Source organism: Gobio gobio (genome assembly GCF_949357685.1).
Source record: "Gobio gobio genome assembly, chromosome: 21".
NCBI classification, from domain to species: Eukaryota; Metazoa; Chordata; class Actinopteri; order Cypriniformes; family Gobionidae; genus Gobio; species Gobio gobio.
Window position 1 is genome coordinate 16618280 of NC_137117.1, and position 12769 is coordinate 16631048.

General features: G+C 36.4%; 1 long non-coding RNA gene across 1 annotated transcript; it reads left to right on the forward strand.

Annotated features, from left to right (window-relative positions):
• Positions 1–6431: 6431 nt before the first annotated feature.
• Positions 6432–11932, forward strand: LOC307117091. The gene is made up of 3 exons (XR_013815406.1): positions 6432–8775; positions 9004–10503; positions 11770–11932. It is a non-coding gene; the product is annotated as an uncharacterized lncRNA (long non-coding RNA).
• Positions 11933–12769: the final 837 nt, after the last annotated feature.

Genomic DNA, 12769 nt, shown 5'->3' on the forward strand with positions numbered 1-12769 from the left:
AACACTCCACTATTTTTGAAAATAGGCTAATTTTCCAACTCCCCTAGAGTTATGGAGCATTCACACCAGACGCGAATGAAGCGTTAAGCGCGAGTGATTTACATGTTAAGTCAATGCAAAGACGCAAATAGACATTCTGTGGCGGCATTCGTGTGAATGATGTGGCGCGAATTGAGCGTTTCGGGCGTTTGACACGTGATTCGCGCAAGTTAAAAAATCTGAACTATGGCGGATATTCGCGCTGCGTGATATTATTGCGCCGCTGCACCCATGGTACGGCAGCAAAGTTTGATTATTACGCAGGATTGAGAGTATAGTTCCTAGCCATATCGGCCTAGAAAATCACAACTTTTCATTTTCCGTCGGTCTTAGAATTCAATGTAGTAACTACAGAAGAGTCAAGTTTTAAATAGGAAAAAAATCTAAACTCTTTGGTCATTTTTGAGCGAGATGCTAACGGTCTAATCAGATTCAATGATCTATGCTAAGCTATGCTAAAAGTGCTACCGCCAGACCCGGAGATCGGCTGAATGGATTCAAAAACGGTAAAACTCAACTGTTTAACTGTTTGGGGGAGTTGGAAAATTAGCCTATTTTCAAAAATAGTGGCGTGTTCCTTTAAGTGTCCAAATACTTTTAGGGCACTTTATGGGTGTTTCATCTTTTATGTGTGTGTGTTTGTTTTAAGTTATGAACATTTACAGAACATCTGAAATGTATTCTGTTTAATAGTTATTTTTTTTAATAAAATTGCTGACCCCCTATTATCATTTTATTTATTGCATTTTATGTGTTAAATACACCAAATCAAATAATATTTTGCATAATATACATAAATCTTGTATATAAGACATTTACCATGACATTTCTTTGTTTTGTCATCTCAAGCTCATCAATGTCACTGTTGTCTCCTCTGTAAACAAGTACTTTTCATAAAATGTTGTTATTTGCAAAATTGTTCATTGTGGCGGAAAGAACTCTCGGACAGTCGTAATTTATGCAAGAACTAACAGTTTTAATGTGACCTTTATATATTTGAAATTTTTTACGTTTTCATTAAAATGGACAGTCCAAAATTCAAGAAACAGCCATAAATGTGTTGTGTGAAGTGTTAAGAAGCGTGTCCATTTGACTTTCAGTGTAAAGGTCATTTAATAAGCGTGTTTAACCTGTATTAGTCTTGCTCTTCAGACATTAGTCGGATCTAAGTTATATATGTAAAAATGTGTTCATGTGATGTGAATGTTTCCATGCTTTAAATGTGAAGAATATGCTCTTTGTTAACTGCTTAAAGAGTTTAAACATGCAGAGTAAGTCTCCCATGGGCCTTCATTAAGGAGATTATGAACTTAAAAGTTATGAACATGTTTGTGAAATTTACTATTTCCCACTGTAGGTTCTGGCGTACATCATGACTGTTAGCTTGGAAACAGCAGCTTACGCTGCTCAAACGTCAGAAAACCTGACCTTATCTGAGAAAACACAAACTACAGATCTGAAGGGTCAGATCGGATGTCATCTTTATACAGGCATGTTTACAGTAAACACATAAACATTGAACCTGTGTTGAGCTTTGGTGTGATAAGAGTCACATTTAGTTATGAAGGCTATGCATGCTTTAAACCAAAGATGCAGGTGTTGACCATTCAAAAGTTTGGGGTCTTTGAATTGATCAAAAGTAAAGACATTTTAATATTACAAAACATTTCTATTTCAAATAAATACTGTTTTTTGAAATTTCTATTCATTAAAGAATCCTGCTTTTTTATTGTGGTTTCCACAAAAATATTAAGCAGCACAACTGTTTTCAACACTGATAATTATAAATAAAAATGCTTATTGAGCAGCAAATCAGCATTTTAGAATGATTTCTGAACGATCATGTGACACCACAGGAATGACATCAGAAGAATAAATGACATGTTAAAATGTGTTATATACACTAATCAGGCATAACATTATGACCTTATATTGTGTTGGTCCCACTTTTGCTGCCAAACCAGCTCTGACCCGTCGAGGCATGGACTCCGCTAGACCCCTGAAGGTGTGCTGTGGTATCTGGCACCAAAATGTTAGCTGCAGATCCTTTAAGTCCTGTAAGTTGTGAGGTGGGGCCTCCATGGATCGGACTTTTTTCAGCACATCCCACAGATACTCGATTGGATTGAGATCTGGGGAATTGGGAGGCCAAGTCAACACCTCAAATTCGTTGTTGTGCTCCTCAAACCATTCCTGAACCATTTTTGCTTTGTGGCAGGGAGCATTATCCTGCTGAAAGAGTCATGTGAGCCATGTGTTCCCTAGGTAAGCAACGCACACGCACCTGGCCATCCTCGTAATGTAAAATAAAACATGATTCATCAGACCAGGCCACCTTCTTCCATTGCTCCGTGGTCCAGTTCTGATGCTCATGTGCCCACTGTTGGCGCTTTCGGCGGTGGACAGGGGTCAGCATGGGCATCCTGACTGGTCTGCGGCTATGCAGCCCCGCATACACAACAAACTGCGATGCACTGTGTATTCTGACACCTTTCTATCAGAACCAGCATTAGCTTATTGAGCAATTTGAGCTACAGTAGCTCGTCTGTTTGATTGGACCTTCGCTCCCCACACGTATCAATGAGCCTTAGCCGCCCTTCACCCTGTCGCCGGTTCACCACTGTTCCTTCCTTGGACCACTTTTGATAGATACTGTCCACTGCAGACCGGGAACACCCCACAAGAGCTGCAGTTTTGGAGATGCTCTGACCCAGTCGACTAGCCATCACAATTTGACCCTTGCCAAACTCGGTCAAATCCTGACGCTTGCCCATTTTTCCTGCTTCTAACACATCAACTTTGAGGACAAAATGTTCACTTGCTGCCTAATATATCCCACCCACTAACAAGAGCTGTGATGAAGAGATAATCAGTGTTATTCACTTCACCTCATCAGTGGTCATAATGTTATGCCTGTGATCCGTGTATATGTTTTGATAAATTTAATAAATGCAGCCTCTGTAAGCTTAAGAGACTTCTTTCAAAAACATTTTGAATTTTGTTTCCAGTCAGTATAATCAATATGAAACAGCATTCACTCATTTTACTTCCATAATTTCAAACAAGGTATTTAACATAAAAAGGTAGGACTACTTTTTATTAATTGTCAATTGATTGGATGATGAAGATAACACATAAATAAATGTACAATAACTAAGGCTACATAAAAGTAATTCATGGGACCTGTTACCACAACTTAAATAAATGCATGGTTGCAAGTTAAAAATTCTAATTTATTGTATTAATTAAACATTTTAAGTTGCAAACATTATTTTGTAGAGTTATGTCGACATAATGTTGATCATTACATCAACTTAATATTGTCTGTAATTTTAACTCAAGCCAATTAACACAGGAAAAAAACAACAACAATTAGGTTGTAGCATAACTAAATTAAATTATCTTGACAATTTTGGAAATTAGGCAGTGGATTTAAAAATTAATTGTTAATTTATTTGTTTTCAGTGAAGAGAAAGATCTGTTAGTCTTCAATGCTGTTTGACATTTAATATTTTTTACCATTGTCCTGAAGAGTATACAGTACATGCTGAAGGTAAACACTACTTTCGACTGCGCTAATGTCAGTGACAGTAATATCTTATACATTAAATAAATTGTTAGCATGTGCTGTGATAGATGTTGTTTTGAACTGAAATAGATCAGATTAATTGGCTCCCACGGCTACAACTCTGGTAGTTGTTGAATTGTTTCTTTTAATTTAGACAAACTTAAATTTAACTGAAACAAGGCTGGGATTTCTATTTCTCAGCATGCTTTGCCATGACACTCAAATGGGAGAGTAAATGCAAAAATCAAGTGTTATTTAAGGGGATTTCTGCCTGGATTTGGCCTACCCAAAATGAAAAGCTTCTCATACCCACATACAGTGGTCTAAATACACAATTTTGGTTTCATTTTAAGGAAACCCTTTGAAGTTACATAAAGCACTGCTAAAAGTCATAAACATGTAAGTATATGTTGTCTGAGCTGTAATAACCCTCCAAAAAAGAGGCACTTATTGATTTTTTGGTTATAAATTCAGTTTTGAAAGTGTGTAACTCAGGCCCTGTGGCTGTTTCCACTAGATTCCAGAAAATACTGGAAAAAAGATTTTTGTCTGTATCATGTTGTATGAAAGATTTAGGAATGAAGGAAGGAATATTGCATTTTCATGTAATTTCCACCTGCTGTAATTTTGTAATTATATAATATAATGTAAATATGTAATCACCCCCCCCCCCATACCCATATTCAGTGGTAAAAAAAAATCCCAATGTTTGCAGAGATATGCTGGAAACAACCAAAACTGTCTGCAGGGTGCTAGAACCATGTATAGACTGGGGTTGCAGTATCAAGATGCATGTTGACTAAATTCAAGCATTAAAGAGAAAACAGTGTCTTCACTTTTATGTTTTTACACATTCATTTCCCACATATAATTGAATGAGGAAAGGAAAAACAAAAGAAACAGCAACAACAGACTAGCATGTTGACTACTTGAACATAAATTTTGCTCTCCTTTCTTTCTGGCCAGCAAATTTCTCAATGACTCTCTGATCAAAGTCAGTCATCAAAGTAGTGTCATGACGTTTGCATTGTTCAGTTAGATATTTGAGGTCTCTTACCCCCGTTGTTGTCCACAAAACTTCAGTACCGACACTTTGAAATAAAAGACAGGGAAAGCAATAAAGGGCATTGCTAACAACACATCCAGCCAGCCACCTACGTTTCTCATAACAAGCGAGTGAAGCTCCGAGTGCAGCTTCATCCTGTCACTGGCCTGCTGCTGGATTTGTAAATCGCGTTGGTCCGATATCCTTGATCCTTCTTTTTTTTTTCTCCAGTGAACGCCTTGTGAAAGAATTTGGTTTAACTGCTGCCATCTCTACGAAAGTGATCATCCTAACAAGGTTTTGGCGGAGTCGGAGGGACTGTGTCGCCCGCGCACTTTTGCTTTAGTTGCCAAGAACAGAAAGTTGAATGACAGGTGACGAGAACCAATCAGATTGGATAAAATAACACGCATCCAATTCTGATTCGCCAGGGACGCAGCAACTGCGTCCGGAGGAGGATCTTTAAGAAACCAATTAGAGACCAGCTTCAGGTCACATGCTGCCCGTAGATTTTTGTACTCAGATAGACATCCATTTCTCCGGCGTCCCTCGCGCATGAAACCCAAGCGGCAACCTCCTGGAGTTTCTCTTGAAGCCAATATGGAAGTGCCTTAAACTGCAATTCATCGACTGGCCGCTAGGGACAGGCTCCAGAAGGGAGCAGAATCTAATTGAGCCCCATGTTAAAATGGCCAACTTTACAGCAGAATAAAACATTTTTACAGCCTGGTACAAATTGTGGTTTTGGTCTATACGGCTAATTTTGCCCTTCATGACGACTGTGATGGGGGTGAATTTTTTATAACTCATTCGTTTACATTATATAAAAAATTAAAGTTCTGCATAATTAAGGGCGTGGCCACTTCGAGTGACAGGTGGATAGCCATTTATCTGCTGTCTGTTAGTCATCGCGTCACTTAAGCTCCGCCCACATCCCGACTTTTTGCCCATTTTCTGTTATCCGGGAGTGACGCACAATGACGCGCTCCCAAGATGGCCACAGCCAGCTCGTCCATACTTTGCGCTTCAGAGCGGCTCTTCAAAATCCTATGGGTGACGTCACGGACACTACGTCCATATTTTTTTACAGTCTATGATGAAACCGCATGAAACATATTGAAGAACATTTAAAATAGTTAACCGATGAAAGCCAGTTCTTATTAAATTCTGAGGCTCTTACTAACAGCCGGCACATCGTATGAGTAAACTATTTTATTTTTATTTCATTTTTATATCATTTTTGTATACATGTATATTTCTGGAATTTTGATGGGGGCGGCGCCCCAGCGCCCTCTATTGACCAGCCGCCACTGCATTACAGACAACATCACATGTTTATCACTTTTAGCAGTGTTTTATGTAACTTCAAAGGGTTTCCTGTAAAATGACACCAACATTTTGTATTTAGACCACTGTATGTGTGTATGGGAAGCTTTTCAATTTGGGTAGGCCAAATCCAAGCGGAAATGGTCCCAGGGTAATTTAGTGTAAATAAGTAACTTTGTGTAAAAGCAAATGCCAAAGTGATGCATGTCTCCAGAAAGTAGACATTCTAAGCTTTCAAATGTTACCACATATGAGGTCAGAGCTCCTCCACAGACATTTAAAGTATATACTTGATTATGTCATTCCGGACCCTGCACCGGCTCCGCAGAGTTTAAGAGGTTAATGTTTCTTTGCGCAAGATTAATGATAAGGTGGAGATTTAGTAGTAATTAATGTTTTGCTATGTTAGTTTAAAAGAGTTTCTGTTATGTTTTTTTTATTTTATTTTTTTGTGGGGGGTTACGATCAGTGACGAGTGCATGAGCTGAAAGTTTGAGAACAGATATACATTATGTTAAATGTTCTTTATTGCTGTACTCAGTTAAAGCTAGCCAAGTTTCCACTACTAAGCTGATCATTTTCATTTAAATGTATGATTTAGCTTACTTAAATATTTGAAGAGCAATTAAAATTTATAATACAAAAATAAAAATCTGTATGTTCTATTTGTAAATTTGTAAATTTGATGTAACCGATTGCCTTAATTTTTTTGAGTTTTGCCAATTTATTCGGGTTCACAGTGTATAAATCATCTTTCCAGCCCTCACCCATATCAAGGACATAAGACAGTCTGGTCACACGCTGACTCATCCTGAGGATATTACCCCTATTCTCTCTTTCTGCATACACAGCTCTTTATTTACTCACACATAAAGAGAAATGGCAAAAGACCAATTATCTTTAATGACCGGGAAGCAAACATAAGCAGATTACCTCAGTGAAAGTTGCAGATTATTAACCCAACACAACAAATATTGGAGTGCAAAGACGAGAGATTGCAGGTTTGTGTACTGTATTTATTTGCTGCTTGAAAGTATGTTTTTGATTGGTCGTATGTAAGATGAAGTAATTCCAACAGGTTGGTTCTGGTTTGGATTTGCAGAGCTTAATAGCAGAATTGGGTCAGTGCATTTGCAACATACTAAAGACCACAGGTGATCGTCTGGAAGATCAGACACTCATAAACAACCCTTATTTAGCATTTCTCGGTCTTACATAACCAAAAATAAACTGTTTAGATGGTTGTAATCAGATTTTGGTGACAGAAATGTTTCCTGTGTATTTTTAAAGTTCAAGTTATTGCTGTTTTGGGAGGTTTTGGTGCAGTGGTGCCCTCTACTGCATGACTACTGCATCATTTCAGAGTTTTGATATGGGAAGTTTCATTTATAATTTTGCAAGTATGAATATGTTTTCCTACAATTTTAAATAAACAAATAATAATTAATAAAAATGCTAAACTTCTTTTTAGGTTTGCTTTATATTAAATCAATAGAAATCTATGTGTTGATTACAGGTACAGCAGTGGTCAAAAGTTATGTCTGGCCTAGGAAAATCAACATATTCACCCTTTATTCAAATATTATTAAAAGATTTTGTGAACATATTGCATAGTTCTGCTTGGAGTCAATAGATATATTTGTGATAACGCAATAAAACATGCCAAATTGTGCCGACATAATTTTTGGCCAGGCTGTTATGAACATTATGAACACATGAAAAGAACAAGAGAACCAATGAAATATTAAAAACTGATTATTGTTGTAGTCAATGTATGCATTTTTTGCATAGTAAAATACAACCTGTAGCTGTAGTTGGCCTTTTTTGCCAAATAATTTAGTCAGAATAATACCTTAACCAAGTTTAATATTTAGTTCTTCCCTCATATTTAAAACAAATATTTTGATGGTTTAATTGAACTTGTAGGGTCATTAAAAACAAAACAAAAATTGCATGTAAGCACTGATGCTTGAATATTTTATTCTGTGAATAAATACACAATCAAGATATATTACAACTCTCTTCATCAGAAGAGAGCTATACAAATACAATCACTTCTGCCATTAAAGTGCTAAGAGCCTTAAAATGGTCACAATGGCAACAGTCATTACAGTCAATAAAGTCAATAATAATCATTTTTAAAAAAACACTGCAATCAGTCAGAGCGTGCACAAAGAATCAAAACAGCGAAATGTCCCCAATTGAATTGGTTGTTGGCGAGTTTTCTAAATAAAGGTCTTTGACCTTACATTAGCAGCCAGCTGTAATTGGATGAGGAGCAGATTTGTCCGTTTTAAGAACATAAGCTCCTCTTCTTGAATGCCTGCATGAGACATCATGACATCAGTACATGACTCAGCGCTCAAGTGCACACCAATCCCGTCCCATTCACAATAACAATGACATTTTGCTGTCGGTGAGACATTAAGGACATACATCAATGCCAAGACACTCCATTTTTTCTTTTCCTTTCTAAAAACAAACACTCTTTAAGAGATCGTATTGATCAGATGCCTAGTTAGGAGAGAGTTTCTGCTAGGTCAGTGTCCTTCATGGGCATTTTGTCTGGGTTGCACATTGTGTCTGCTCTCTGGGTGACACTGAGGTTGGCAAACCAGAGTGCCAAGCCCAGATAAGAAGAGCAAAGCCAGGTGAGGATTTCTGTACACCCTCGTGATGGAAAGCTGGAGGCCCGTCATAGAAACACTGTCCTACTCTCAAAGCTAAAGAATTCATAAATACATACAGTCATTTGCAGTGCACAAATACATTTTAAATACAAATGCATTAAATAAACGTATTTACATTGACATGATATGTACTTTAAAACTCAAAAACAAAAACACAAATGTCAATATATAATAAATTGTACGTAAGATTATAAAATTAAATATAATAGTTCACCGTTTAGATAGATAGTAACAACATTTTTGGATTTTACATTTCATTATGGGTTCACACCTAATGTTGTGTATATATATATAATATATATATATATATATATAGATATATATATATAAGTAAGAGAAAGACTTACAAATCTGTATAAATGATAATTATATAAATTTTATACACAAAAAAGAAAGAATACATTACTTCCTGACAGCCAGAGAGAAATTTGCAATATTAAACGTTCAATGTATTAATGATAAAGCCCCATGTATGTAAGTAGTGGCTCATGACCTGCTAAAATTACCTTATTAGAGCAATATGTCTCTTAAAAGTTACTTTCAGAAATCAATAAATACTGAAGTCATATTTTAGCATTAATGCTTGTGCTAGTCTTGCTCACTGCTGGCTTTTGGCTGGTTCATAATAGTTTATAATGACACATTATGTCAAAAATGTATTCCAGTGCTAAACGGACCCTTGTCCCAAATGGTGGATTGAAGTGCTCTTTGGGGTATCCATGAGAATGTCCCATTTGCCATTTTAGGATTCAGAAGGGTGCGGTTATTCTCTCAATTCATTTTTAAGATTAAAATGCCCCTATTATGCTATTTCAAATTTAGTTTTCTCAGTGTCTGAAACAATCTGATAAAGGTCTCTCTAAAGGCCCGTTCACACCAAGAACAATAACTATAAAGATAACTATATTAGCTTGTTACAGTGGGTGGATTCTGATTGGCTGTCAATGTTTATATCGTTCATCAGCTGAAAAAAAATCATTCTGAAAGTGATTCCAACGATCTTGTTTCTCTGTGCCGTTATCGTTATAGCTGTGGTGTGAACTTTGCTATCCTTTAATATTGAGGACGATTAGAGAATTGTATCTTTATCATTATCTTTATCATCCTTGATGTGAACGGGCCTTAAACCCCTTCTTTCCTACAGTCTACTCTGCTCTGATTGGTCAGTTATTACAGTGCAATTCATCTATGGAGACTTCCTTAGCCATTGATACACAGTGATTTGAACAATAACGATGGCGTCATTATTTGCATGCAGCCAATGAATACCATAGACTGGCATTATGCAAATGTGTTACTCTTCAAACTACATTGGCTGACTCGTTTCAGACAGTTCAGAATCCGTTCTTTCTTTTGGGAGACAATAACTTGTGCACTTTGAACTTTGCAGACCTACATGAAGGCTAATATCCTAAAAAGTATAATAGGGGCACTTTAAAAAGAGTAAAAGCATTTCATTCACTCAGTTGATGTTGCTATAGAACAAGTCTTGAAGGGCTTGGTTGAGGATCGGCCATCCTCGCAACCAAAGCAAGACTATGAGCTTCAGCATGACTGGTAAAACTGTAATGATGATAATGGATTGTTCAAAAACAGAAAAAGGATGCACAGTCTCTGAGCTTGTTTACGAAAGAACGCACCTTTAAACAAAAGAGATGCGTTTTCTCTTTGCTTTCTGCTTTGCGTTTCACCGCAGGAGATGTGGCGATGGCTTGTGGTACAGAGTCAGCTGTCGAGAGCTGTATCCAGACATCCCAATACCCACAAGGCCTAGCATCATGGCAAAGCGGGGTACAAAGGGCCCTTCCCTCTGCAGACCGGTCCGTGCCGCCTGAGTCTAAAAGCAAAAGGTCAAAGGTCAGTGTTTATGGCCCTTCTTAGAGATGATCGATCCAGGATAGTTCTCAGAAATATAAGACACGTTTCAGGAGTATTCCTGTACTTCCTAGATCAAGATTAAGACTGATAAGGAGATTAAGCTTTTCAACATAAACAAATATAATTAAGCAGCGTCCTTGAATAAGATTTAAAGTGTTTGTAAACAGTCAACTATATTATAGCCTACAGAGTATATACAGTGCTTTCTGTGTGAACCTTCCCTCAAAAACCCCAGTGGAGAATCATTTATATCATGTAAAAACATCATTAATGGAAACAAACACCAAAACAAATCAATTCTAAATGCTGCTGAATCTATTTCCCTAAAATAGCTAAAGAGAGTTTTAGAGATTTGGAGCAGGCGTCTCATGCCATTGGGCTCGCTTTCCAATTAACCAGACCCAGACAGGCTGTGATTCTAATCCCTAGAGAATCCCACGGATAAACAACTGGCAGAATATTATCAGATTAATGTAAATATTTCACAATTATTTCAGTGTTATTTTCCTTGATGAAATGATTTTAAATTGAGTAATATTTGAACATTTGCTATATAAATATATTTGGATGTATGTATTTTTAAAATCATTTTCTAATTTTGTCTGATCTTTAACTGCTTTAATGTGATGTGCTCTCATGCCATAATGTAATATGCTCAGCCACTTTGATTATTTTATTATGATTTTATCATTTAAAAATGATGCTTACTTATACCAAACTATAACTATTAGAGAATACAACACATAAATAATGTTTGTTGTTTTTTTTGTGTGTGTGTGTGTGTGTGTGTGTGTGTGTCTGTGTATATATATGTACAATTTAACATTTCCAAAAATTTCCATCTGAATTGTGTACACTGTAAAAGTTGCATGCTAGTCATTCATGTATTTTTTGTACAAAATATTTTTTGCTAGGGTTTAAAAAACAATTTATTACAGACAGAAGTAATGTTACTGTACTGAATAACAACTATCTTTCTGATAAAAATGTATTCAGTTTTTGGGAATCAACTGATGGTTAATTCTTCAAAAAAAAAAAAAAAATTGTTTTTATATATATACTTGGCTTTGATTAGGTCAGAAGAACATATTAAAAAGTTAATTTTGAAATGAACATTATTCTGTTTACATATAAAGTCTCCAGGACCTCAAACATAAAGGAAATAAGCACTTTTCCACTGTTTGGAGAATACTTATTTAGTTTGTTTTAGATACTAGAAACAGGACACTGACCTGCAGGAATCGAATGTATCCAGGTGTCAGGAGAGGAATGCGGAAGAACATCTCAGCAGCAACTTTTGGACCAGATCTGTCTCTCTGGCCAGAGAACCAAAAAGGTGCCGTCCACACACACGCACACAGACACACACAGCAGATGGATCTGTCTGACACCTTCAGACACCTGCAGACTTATAAAGCTTTGGGTTCTTATATAACTGGTCACATGTCTGCATGAAATCCTGTCTATATTTTTGTGAAGGGACAGTTTGCACGGATAAAACTGAAGTATATCTGGAATACAGGGCAGATATTTATAGTCTGTTGTTTTGGCCAATGCAAATAGCAATTAATGAATTGTAAAATGACAATTGAGTAGCCAACATTTTTCAAGTATCTGTACTTTATTACAGTTGCAAGAAAAAGTGTGTGAACCGCTTGCAGAATCTGTGAAAATGTGAATAATTTGAACAACATAAGAGGAATCATACAAAATGCATGAATTTTTATTTAGTACTGTCCTGAATAAGATATTTTACATAATTATTTTTTTACATATAGTCCACAAGACAAAAAAAAAATAGCTAAATTTATTAAAATGACCCTTTTAAAAGTTTATGAACCATTAATTCTCAATACTGTATGTCGCTCCCTGGATGACCCACGGCTATTTTTTGTTGTTTTGTGATGGTTGTTCATGAGTCCCAATGATCTTCAGAAAAATCCTCCAGGTCCTGCTTATATTTAGTTTTCCAGCCTCTGTTGCATATTTGAACCCTCTCCAGCAGGGACTGTATGATTTTGAGATCCATCTTTTCACACTAAGGACAATTGAGGGACTCAAACACAACTATTAAAAAAAGGTTGACACATTCACTGATGCTCCAGAAGGAAAACATGATGCATTAAGAGCCGGGGGGTGAAAACCTTTGAACAGGATGAAGAGGTCCAAATGTTTCTTATTTTGTTTAAATATATATATATATATATATTATTATATTAGGGC